This window comes from Ostrinia nubilalis, chromosome 28, assembly GCF_963855985.1.
Source record: "Ostrinia nubilalis chromosome 28, ilOstNubi1.1, whole genome shotgun sequence".
NCBI classification, from domain to species: domain Eukaryota; kingdom Metazoa; phylum Arthropoda; class Insecta; order Lepidoptera; family Crambidae; genus Ostrinia; species Ostrinia nubilalis.
Genome location: NC_087115.1, coordinates 4786114 through 4796778, shown reverse-complemented (window position 1 = coordinate 4796778; position 10665 = coordinate 4786114). Strand labels below are relative to the sequence as shown.

The following is a 10665-nucleotide window of genomic DNA, read 5'->3' as shown; positions in this document are numbered from 1 at the left end:
TGTAAAATAAACATGAAAACTAATGAAAAGGTTTTTGTCAATCCGTGTTTTTTTAATTTATAAGAAATAATTTATGCTTTATTTTTTCGAAAAAGTAACTTTTTGAAAGCAAAAACGTCTAAAACGTCATCTAGTGACGAGTAGAAAAGCTAGGATAAAAATAATTATCACGAGATGGCAAGCATGTTTCATTTGCAATGTAATATTGCTACTCAACAATAGATGGCGCTGTACTCAAATCAGTGGAAATTCCATTTTTAAATTAGATATTTCTTATTACTATAAATACCGTCTGTTTCTACGTTGCTCATGTTAAATAAGGATTATTAAAATTAATTATTGTTAATTTTAACCACTCTTACGCTGGCAATCAGTGAGCTTTGTCTCGCTCTACCGTATAGCGTTATCTCACTCAAAGTGTCATGATGACGTGTTTCTTTTGATGAGTGTAGTTTGTTCGATCGGAAGTCAGTCACAAACAGAATTTACTATCGAGGTGTTCTTGTTTTGATTATTTCGCCTTAAATTAGTGAAAAAACAACTTTAGTGTTTTGTCAGCAGTTCTAAATGTGAATAAACCGTGTTACCGGTTGGATCTTGCAGTGATATTGTGCCCCAAAGTGCTAACTTTTATGTGCGGTATTGCAACTAAAAAAACATCAGTTTTACCAGTGATTTAACTTGTTTTAGTGGTAAAATCTTCCGTTATTGTGGTGTAACGGAGCGGAACGTAAGCCTAATGCTGCAGCAGTCGAAATAATGCATTAACTTTGTTATTTTAATAACAAGTTTTGACGGACCTAACCTCTTTTCAGTTAGGACTACCTACCTTTTTAATCTGGATTTATGAGGTTTATTACCTTTGCTTTAAAAAAAAACAACGGCACGCCCCTTTTGGAAATGTTTTTTTTTTGCTTTTTTAACTCAATATTTATTTTTTTAAATATTATTGATTGAATTTAAATAAAACAAAGCAAGGTTATCTAATCAATTTCTTATCACATCAGATGTTGAATGTTATTAGTGTTCAACACGTAATGATAGTAACTCGTAAGGGCAGTCATTTATTTACAATAGTGTATTGACTTTTCTGATTGTCTACAGACAGATTAATGTTGTTTGTAGGTAGATAATTTGTCATTGTGGTGTTTTTTGTTGTTTTCAGCAATCTTATAAGATTCTTATTACAAGACAATGTATGAACTAACATAAATTATTATTTTACCAAGAATTTTGCCTTCTTTCTTTATTAAAAAGTATTTTTATAAACCTTTATCTAGGTTTTGAAATAAATCAATCTTTGAATAAAAAAATCATTTTTTTATACTCATAGAGTATGACTAGCTGTGTTGTCTATTAATACTTAAGGAAAATAATGCCTTGTTAAACATTTGTGGTTTATTTCCACTACCTACCACCTTATTTAGCCCCAAAGTTTGCAGAGCTTGTACTTTGACCACTAGATAAAATAAATAAATTTCCTTCGACATTTTTTACACTCTGCCTCTAGTCCCAAACTAAGCAAAGCTTGTACTATGGGTACCAGATTATTATACTTAAAGATTTACAGTTATACTGCATAAACTTATGCTATACTTTTGTTTAAAAATGCGAAAGTTACCTATTGTTATCATTTATTTTTATAGACACAAACATGATTATTTTAGTTATAATGCTCAGCTTAGCAACATTCAAACCCACAGCTTGCGTTCTTAAAAAGCAGTAAAAAGATTGATTCAACATTCAGATAATCGATTGTGTATGCTATTAACTTCACAATTTAAATGCTGGTCTCAAAGTATTTAAAATAAATTTATAAGTCGGTAACAAACTCCTTAATTTATTAATTTTAAATAACTGTTTTAAAAAAAATTCTCACTTTATCTTATTTTTATCAATTTAGACTCAAGATTTACACTTTAACGAGCCATCAGGCCTGCAATTGGTTTAATTTCGTTATTCACACCAATCACTTGCTGGAAAGATTCCAGGTTCTTGATTGTAGATTCATACTGAACTGTTTTATACATTCATTCAGTAATTCTTTAATTATTTTATCAAACAAACTTTAAAAACATACATAGATAAGTCTATTTTCGATACCACTCGCTGATAATAAAGAAAAATACACCATAAACAAAGATATATTTTAATGACAAACACGTGTTCCACCCTTGCAACATTATAATGCATTTGCAGCGAGAGTGAGTTATTTCTATGCACTCAAGCTGGCGTCTAGTGCGTTAGAAAGTCTAAAAATAATAGTAGTATAGCAGATCTATTTTTATCGTGCGAGACTGCTTAAAATCATGGGTTTTAACGTGAAAAAGAAAATTATTTTTTCGTGAAAAAGTGTAGAATGAAGTTTAGTTGTAGCTAGAGACAAAACCGTTACAAGTTATAAAGGAAAAAAGCGTAAAATTTTTCAAATTAATTTACTGTGATACTGGCTGTATGCAAACCAAACGATGCCATATGACATTAAACAAAACATTTTTTTTTTTAAAGGTGACATAAAACCGTTTTGCCAATTTATTTTCACATGCAGTCATCTATTGTGTGGCCCTGACATCCCTAGTTTGTGATTTCGGAAAAATGTCGCTAAAGTATAAAATAGGTATGTGTATTGTGTATGTGCTAGCTAATTAAACAAACATTTGCCCTTTACGGGTTTGGAATTCGCAACCGCTGGTATTAGATCACGCCAGACGAACCCCACCCCACAAGTCTGCATGAGGTCACACAGAGATCATTGAAAACTCTTTGTTTTGACCTTTTTAGTCTGTTTTCTGTTTATGTTTTCTCACCGGCCAGCTCGTAGTTTTCTAGCGCGTAAAAAAATATATGGACGCATTTTTATTTTTAAATGCGAATAGAACGTCCTTGTCAAGGCGATCGGTCAGATGAGGTCGATACTCTCTGGTAACTGGCAGTTGATGTAATAGCCAAAAATAATGAAAAGAAAAAACAGTTTTCGCGCGAAAAACTTTGAAGTTTTTTTCTTTTGGCGACATTTTTTTAATTAAGCCGTTTTCTTGTAAACTCTTGGCGAACTCGTAAAGGTTTTTTGACTCATTGCGTTATAAATAAAGTTAAATACTAATGCATTAAAGCAACTGCATTCTTAAAGCATTGTTTTTGTTAAATATCTTAGCGATAATTTGCGAATACACTCAAGAAAATTTACGTATATTTTTAAACTTGATGAATAAATCTTCTTTTTTTTTTTACAAAGTAATGCACGCGTTTGTAGTCCTTTGCGTAGTCTATTTGATTAACGAATTTAGTATTCCCTGTAGACATTGCAATCGAAATCGAATAGTTTACATTTTTGTAACGAAATCGATTCGTTGTTCTATTGTATAAATAAGGTATCGCTAAGGCTGTTCCTCACTAATCAATACCAAATTCACCTTCGACAAAGAATACTTAATGCTTAGAAATCGAACTCGAAACCTGCATTTGCTAAATACACAGGTACCATAGTAGGTTAATTTCTAGAGTTCCTACAATGCATTTTAGAATAGAAGAAAAATATTCATCTTCCTGCTAAGCTAAATAATGGGAGTGGGATCAACTGGCACAGTCGAGCGACAGTCCAAACCATTTAATGGAAGCTTTTCGAAGAAGTACCTTCAAAAAGGTGCCAGCTGAGGACAATAAGAATAAGAATAAGTATTAATATTGTGGAAAGGTGGCCTAAAATATTTATTCAGTACTTAGGCCCTTTCCAGGGCACTTTCACAGTATAATAAGAAGTAATTTGTGTTGAGGCTTTACTTCCATTTTTTTCCAACATCTTGCGTAGAAATCAGTATCATTATTTTAACCGTCATAAATGAGTAAAGAAAAACAAAAGATGGAACATTCAAGCTGTAAATATCGTCGCCTTCGCTAATATGGTAACGACGCACACTGGATCGAGCCCATACAAAGCGTTGGACATCGCTTCCTTACTCAGTGTTTTTAAAATAAAATGAGATTGCGTCAACGTAGTAACTTCAAATTTTTACAGTGTAAGGTTGATAAGTTTATCTTTCTAATGTGATAGGTTTTACTTATTAGATGGCAATTAATATAAGTGAAAAAAATTCTTAAAATATAGTGATGAAAAACTTGTATTCATTGTTCAATGAAAAGCAAATACTCACTCATTTTGGTCTATTTCCATATTTAAAGAGTAACATAATCTTACAATACTCTAAATTTATTCTCATTAAGTGTTAAAATTTTTAAAGAAATATTTTTGTAAACGCCTGATTTTTCATTGCACACAATCAGTTTGTTCGATTTTGTCGAGCTTGATTTCATATTCTGTTAACTGTTAGATACATAATCTAACAATACTCTAAATTTATTCTCATCAAGTGTTAAAATTATGAAAGAATTTTTTTTGTAAACGCCTGATTTTTCATTGCACACAATCACTTTGTTCGATTTTGTCGAGCTTGATTTTATATTTTGTTAGCTGTTAGATACATACTAATGCAATTTTATAGGAACTTGGCGGACTACAAAACTGACTCCAATCAACAGATTATACGTTTATATACGCCAATATACGTTTGTAGCTAAAAACTGGTTCTCATTATAATGACACTGCTTCTTCTTGCGACAAACAGTGTCAATGAAATTATTGATTTTTTTCGATAGTTATCTGATAAATAAAATGTGTAACTTAGTACCTACCTAACACAATCATAAATTAAGAAAAAAATACATACAAAATGTATGTATGGTATGTACTAAATTCAACGACGACAATCTTTTGAGATGATGACAGTGTGATTTTTTTACTATGTCTGTTTTATAGTATTTCTTTATGTTCATAAAGTATTAACTACGTTAGTACTTACCTCTGTTTATCTGAAGAGAGTGTATGGGAAAACAGCTCTAGTATCCTAGCTAAAGAACTAGCGCGATCTTTCATCGTGGTTTTTAATAATGCATACAAATCTCTATTTGCCTTGAGGTTTTCCATTTTAATGAGTATTTTTTACTGAATTGCACACGATAAATAACTCATAAACCAAAATAAACATCTTTGGTTTACCTGACATTATTTTAGTGTAACGAATTTTACCTAAGTTCATTTTGCTATGCGGAAAAATGAGGCGCTTTTATTTAGTTTTTTGTGATTTTCTCGAAAACATGGATGAACAAGGGTCCAAAAACTGAGTAATAATATCGCCCACATTGTCATCTATCATCTCTCATTCATGGTTTGTTAAAGATCGCCCAAGATGTCAACTAAAACACGCAGTTTTCATTTAAAAAAATACCTTTTAAAATTACGTCAAAATAGCCAAGCTAGAAGTTTTTTAGGCACTCATTTTAACACACAGATTAAGATAAAGGTATAAACTAATACATTATTAAGTACTAACATAAAACCAGTGAACGAAATTGGATATATTGACAATACAAACAGAAGTCAGAAAATCCATGATTTTGACTTTGTTCACTTTACGGTCGCACCACATAGCTATGATAGTAGATCATGACTTGATATTAATGATATTTGATAGAATGAAGTCTCATCTTTCAACTTATATGCAAATCAATCTTGTTTTAAGTAGTTGCATTTAAAGCACCATGTCCAACACCTTGTATGGGCTCGATCCACCGTGCGACGAATACAAACAAAAAAGGGGCATCGACCTACCTTCGCGGTTGAATCATCTCGAATTTTGTCGATGGTTATGTACAATCAACCACTGCGTCATTAGTTATTTGTATTAAGTGCTATTTTACACTAAAATGATTGGTCTGATAGGTGCACTGTACGTAAGTGAACGATCACATCATCTTTAATGATTGTGGTAGAATAACATTCTGCGTATAAAACGAGACTATTCCCTCCTCGTTCCCACCGCTGCAACTCCTGTGTAGTCAGGATGGTGCAGTCCTGTTGTCCCCCCTGCTTGGCCCCCCTGGGGGAGCCAACAGGATTTCGAAATCCTGTTGTCCCCCCTGGCTAGGGGAGACAACAGGACTAGATTTTTAATCAATGATTTGAGGACTGTTGTCCCCCCTGGCAAAAATTATTTAAATTTTTTTAAAGAAAGACTGGAGTACCTGAATTAATGCCAAATCGCCAAACTGAATACCTAAACGTATGTTAAATAATAATTAACATTTGGTACCGGTACTATTTCAGACTATTTCAAAATCTGCTTTACTTGCTTTTAACAGATCGTTATGAATTATCCCTACTAAATAATATTACAAATGCGAAAGTAACTTTATCTGTCTGTTTGTTACGAATTCACACCTAAACCATTGAACCGAGTTTGATATTTAGATAGTTTTGAGTCCTGGGAAAAGTCGTTGGACAGTTTTTTGAAACAGTGATGCGCTCTATATTTTTTCTGTGACAGACAAAATTTTACGCGGGCAAAGCCGTAGGCAAAAGCTAAATACCTCTATTATGCTATTCTCATGTATAAAAAATATTATCTACTGTAAAGTTTATCAAGTGTAAGTAAAAATCCGTTTAGTAGTTTTTACGTGAAAGAGTATCAATACTCACAAACTTCCGCATTTACTTACAACAATAGTAGGTAGGATGCTAAAACTGAATAATTTTAAATTAATCATAATATTCAACAAATTACTTGCTCAGTGACAGTGATTTAAAATGTAATCCTACATAATTTTCTATCCTTTAATAAATAAATTCCGTTCTTAGTGGATGTTTACACCCTATAAGGAACCTACCTGCCAAATTTCAAGTTTGTAGGTGTTAGTTAATACCGGCCGGCACCAATACCAAATACCTATCAAAATTGTAATTATTACCTACTTGACAAACGTTTAGGTATTCAGTTTGGCAATTTGGTATTCAGTCAAATACTTCAGTTTTTCATAAATTATGCTATAAAAATTTATGGCTCTTAAATAATTTTTGCCAGGGGGGACAACAGTCCTCAAATCATTGATTAAAAATCTAGTCCTGTTGTCTCCCCTAGCCAGGGGGGACAACAGGATTTCGAAATCCTGTTGGCTCCCCCAGGGGGGCCAAGAAGGGGGGACAACAGGACTGCACCGGATCTACAGCTTGACCGCCAATAACCCAACCAGTGAAGGTCAAGTTTGTCCCGGGGGAAAGTTCTGTCATTTGGACCCGCAGCGAAATTAATCAGAAGAACATAGTTCTGCTAATGTCAGCTGGTTAAATAACATTGAGAAATGGCTTAATTATGTGGGTAATTCCAGAAAAGAATTGTTTATATCCTCTATTATAAGGTGAGATCAGAGTTCTTGATCTACCCGCCCTTGACATTGGTACACGTCAATGATCTTCAAAACTTGTGTAGGATGAAGAGTAACGACCTATGCTGTTGACATTAATGTGTTTTGGTAGATGTGCAGTTAATATGATGATTAAGGAGGTATAATGAATGCTTGGACATTAATAAGGATGTTTTGATCTCTCGATTTTAAACCAAAGGACATCCACTATTTATTTTTTGCAACTAGGCTTTTAAAAAGCGATATCCTACCACTGCCCTGCTTCGGGACAATGAATGGGCCAGTGCTGAGAAGAAGCAACGCAAGAAACTCGGTAACTGCTGACAAAGGCTTCCTCCAAGGATTTCTGCAGCGATTGGACTTGCGCTGCCCGTATCCAGGCCCTTTACCAAATCGTCAGTCCACCGAGTGGGCCTTCCGGGCTGTAGTCGCTTGAGAACTTTTTTGCCGCAACGCTCATCAGTTCTAATAAGTGTCACCCACGTCCATAGCCATCTAAGTTTAGCAATTCTTCAGGCGGTGTAAAATAATTATTGAATCTTAAAGAAGATATGATCAAAATCCATTAGGATTTCTTAGTTTTTGAGGTAATTGCTTACAAAACCATTAAGATAAACATCCTGGCATCTTATGTCCTTGTAATAAATGCAAATTTCCAACAAAAATATCACTGATGCATTGCGAAAATCTTGGCAATATAATTCTTCCACACGTTGCCATGTCCGAATAAAATTAACAACATCATCAAAACTAAATATAAGCAACGAAAGCGGTAAAATGGAGCAACCTTGCAAGGGCCTTGTGATAAATACAAAGCATTGTATAAAATATATGATGACACAGAAATTAATTGTGGTACTGAATGGACGCTAAGGTTAACGTGTGAGCTAATTCTGAAAAGTGGAAATTTACAGGTCAGACTAATTTAGAGAAAAGCAGTAGGTACCTAACCTACCTTTGGTTGGTGGTAGGGCTTGTTCTAAGTCCGCCTGGCTAGCTACCACCATCTTACCTAAGTCTGTCGACATAACAATGTTAACAACATTGTTGTGTTCCGGCAGTTAGAGGTAAGATAGCCAGTTCCTCCGTGGTTGAGGATTCCGGGTGAAGCTCGCTTCCACCTTCGGCCTGATCGTCACTTACCATCAGGTGAGATACAGGCCAAGGGCTTTCTCTTTGTGGATAAAAAAGGTACCAAAAAGACATTAAAAGTGGTCCAAAATTGATAAAAACGAGACCTCCTGTAATAGCTGGAAGGATCTATGGTCTCCAATCAAACCCAAAAGTCTTTGTACACTTCATCATCATCATTTCAGCCACAGAACGTCCACTGCTGAACATAGGCCTCCCCCAATGATTTCCATAATGACCGGTTGGTAGTATTTGTAAATACGAGATGTCCCCTCCCCGACTAAAAAAAGATTCAATGTCACCGGGTGTACATAAACCACTATAAAATGCAGGGATATACGGGACTATTCCCACCGCTGCAACTCCTGTGTAGCCAGGATCTACAGCTTGATCGCCAATAACCCAACCAGTGAAAGCCAAGTTTGTCCCGGAAAAGTTGACCGTAATTGGACCCGCAACGAAATTAATCAGAAGAACATAGGAGTAGCAAATCGAACCCACAGCGTTGAATAGAGCTCTGTGATTGGTTCGTGTGTCACCCTGTGCGTCCACGCGCTGTGAGTCCTCATCCATGTTTGTGAATACGGACGCAAGAGTACAGTAGTGTATTTAATTGCAGGAGATGCAGTTCGTGAATGCTTAAAGCTATTTTTGCTACAAGGAAATGATGCGACCTCTATTTTCTTCCGTTTACGCACGTGTATGTCGTGGGGGGTTTACAGTTTTGAAATAGGAATAGGGGGACAAGATCGGTCAATGAGGGCTATCGTTTTTATACTTAACAGTTGGCACCCCTGGCGATTGACAGGACCTTACTCTACAGTGGCGCCATCTTGATGAGTGCAAATGCGATAGTCCTCCTACCACTTTAGCGCTTACCAGTTGGTGCCACTGTCTTCGCTACTAGCAAGTGACAGGACCTTACTCTACAGTGGCGCCACTGGTGAGCGCTAAAACGATAGCCCTCATTGAGATACTTTTTATGTGCTGTCAAATCGTTGTTTCTCCATAGAGTTCGAATGGGAATCACGTTTGACGTTACTTCAAGGATTGGTGGTATTTTCAAATTCAACTCACTGAATAGTCTAGAAATAGTGACTGTCTTGTGCTGCTTCTTCATAGCACTGGCCCATTTATTGTCCCGAAGCAGTGGTAGGATTTACTTGGACGTATAAAAGTGCTTTTTTAAAGCCTACTTGCAAAAATGAAATGAGTTTTATGAGAATGATTATCTAATTTACTTATTTATAAACTTTGAATGAAGAAAATGAGGCAACTTTTTTCTGAAAAAATCGTACAAATAGCCATTAAATTAATTTATCTACGCCAGTTAAAGGGTTAATAGATCAGTGTAAACATAATAATCACAGACCACAAATCACAGCATGTTTCAAAAATGGAACTCCATTCTGGCCAAGAACACGCCATCCCCGTTTATGGTCTCTCTGACCCGTAGCCGTTATTCTTCAGAGAATAAAGTTGAAAATCGCATCACCTGATTACCATAGTCGTTAGGACACCGAGTGGATGTCCTTAGCAAAAATGGCGCCCACGAGGTTGTTGTAACTGGGTGAATCTAACTGTATTGACTTTTGTAGAACATTGACGAATGGTGGATGTGGGTCAATCGATTGAAACGAACTACCCCAAAGCGGTCTTGCTCAAAATGAAGTTTTACATCTTCAACAATGTATAATAAGCACGTTCTTTCTTAAAACCTATTTCTTCGACACTGACAAGAGGCATAGCATAGCCATAAAAAACCTATTTCTACATAATGCGCAATAAACCTCACCAAAATGCTGACTTTATGCTTTGATGACAAAATTCTTTTAGCAAGTCTGAAATTGCTAATCTGAATCCTATGTTCTTCTGATTAATTTCGTTTCGGGTCCAATGACAGTTTAACTCTCCCCCGGGACAAACTTGAACTTCATTGGTTGGGTTTTTATTGGCCCCATACAAAAACACCGGTTAAACCAGTAGTTATATTGGGGTTAAAGTTAAGGTGATGCAACTCGGCCTAAGTAATCGTAATATGCCACGAAAAAGCAGTTTATCAGCAATTTCCTAATTGCAAAACTGACTGATGACGCGTTCAAGAAAAATAACAAACATTATGCTTATTTTAAAATATTTTATTATTAGTCATCTGAATAAATGCAGACTGTGTCCTTTGCTTTACTTTCGTATCACAGATATAGATATCTATGGGTCATTCCACAAAAATCTGTATATTTTCGACGTCATTTTGTCCTAAAGATTTTTAAAATGTTTTTG

At 35.1% G+C, this 10665-nt stretch overlaps 1 protein-coding gene across 1 annotated transcript in view; it reads left to right on the top strand.

Moving 5' to 3' along the window:
* The first annotated feature begins 451 nt into the window (after positions 1 to 451).
* Positions 452 to 10665, top strand: part of LOC135085311 (segmentation protein cap'n'collar-like) — a 121394-nt gene continuing 111180 nt past the window's right edge. The window contains exon 1 of the mRNA XM_063980100.1: positions 452 to 730. The gene's annotated coding sequence lies outside the window, so the exon portion shown is untranslated. The remainder of the gene's footprint in view (positions 731 to 10665) is intronic.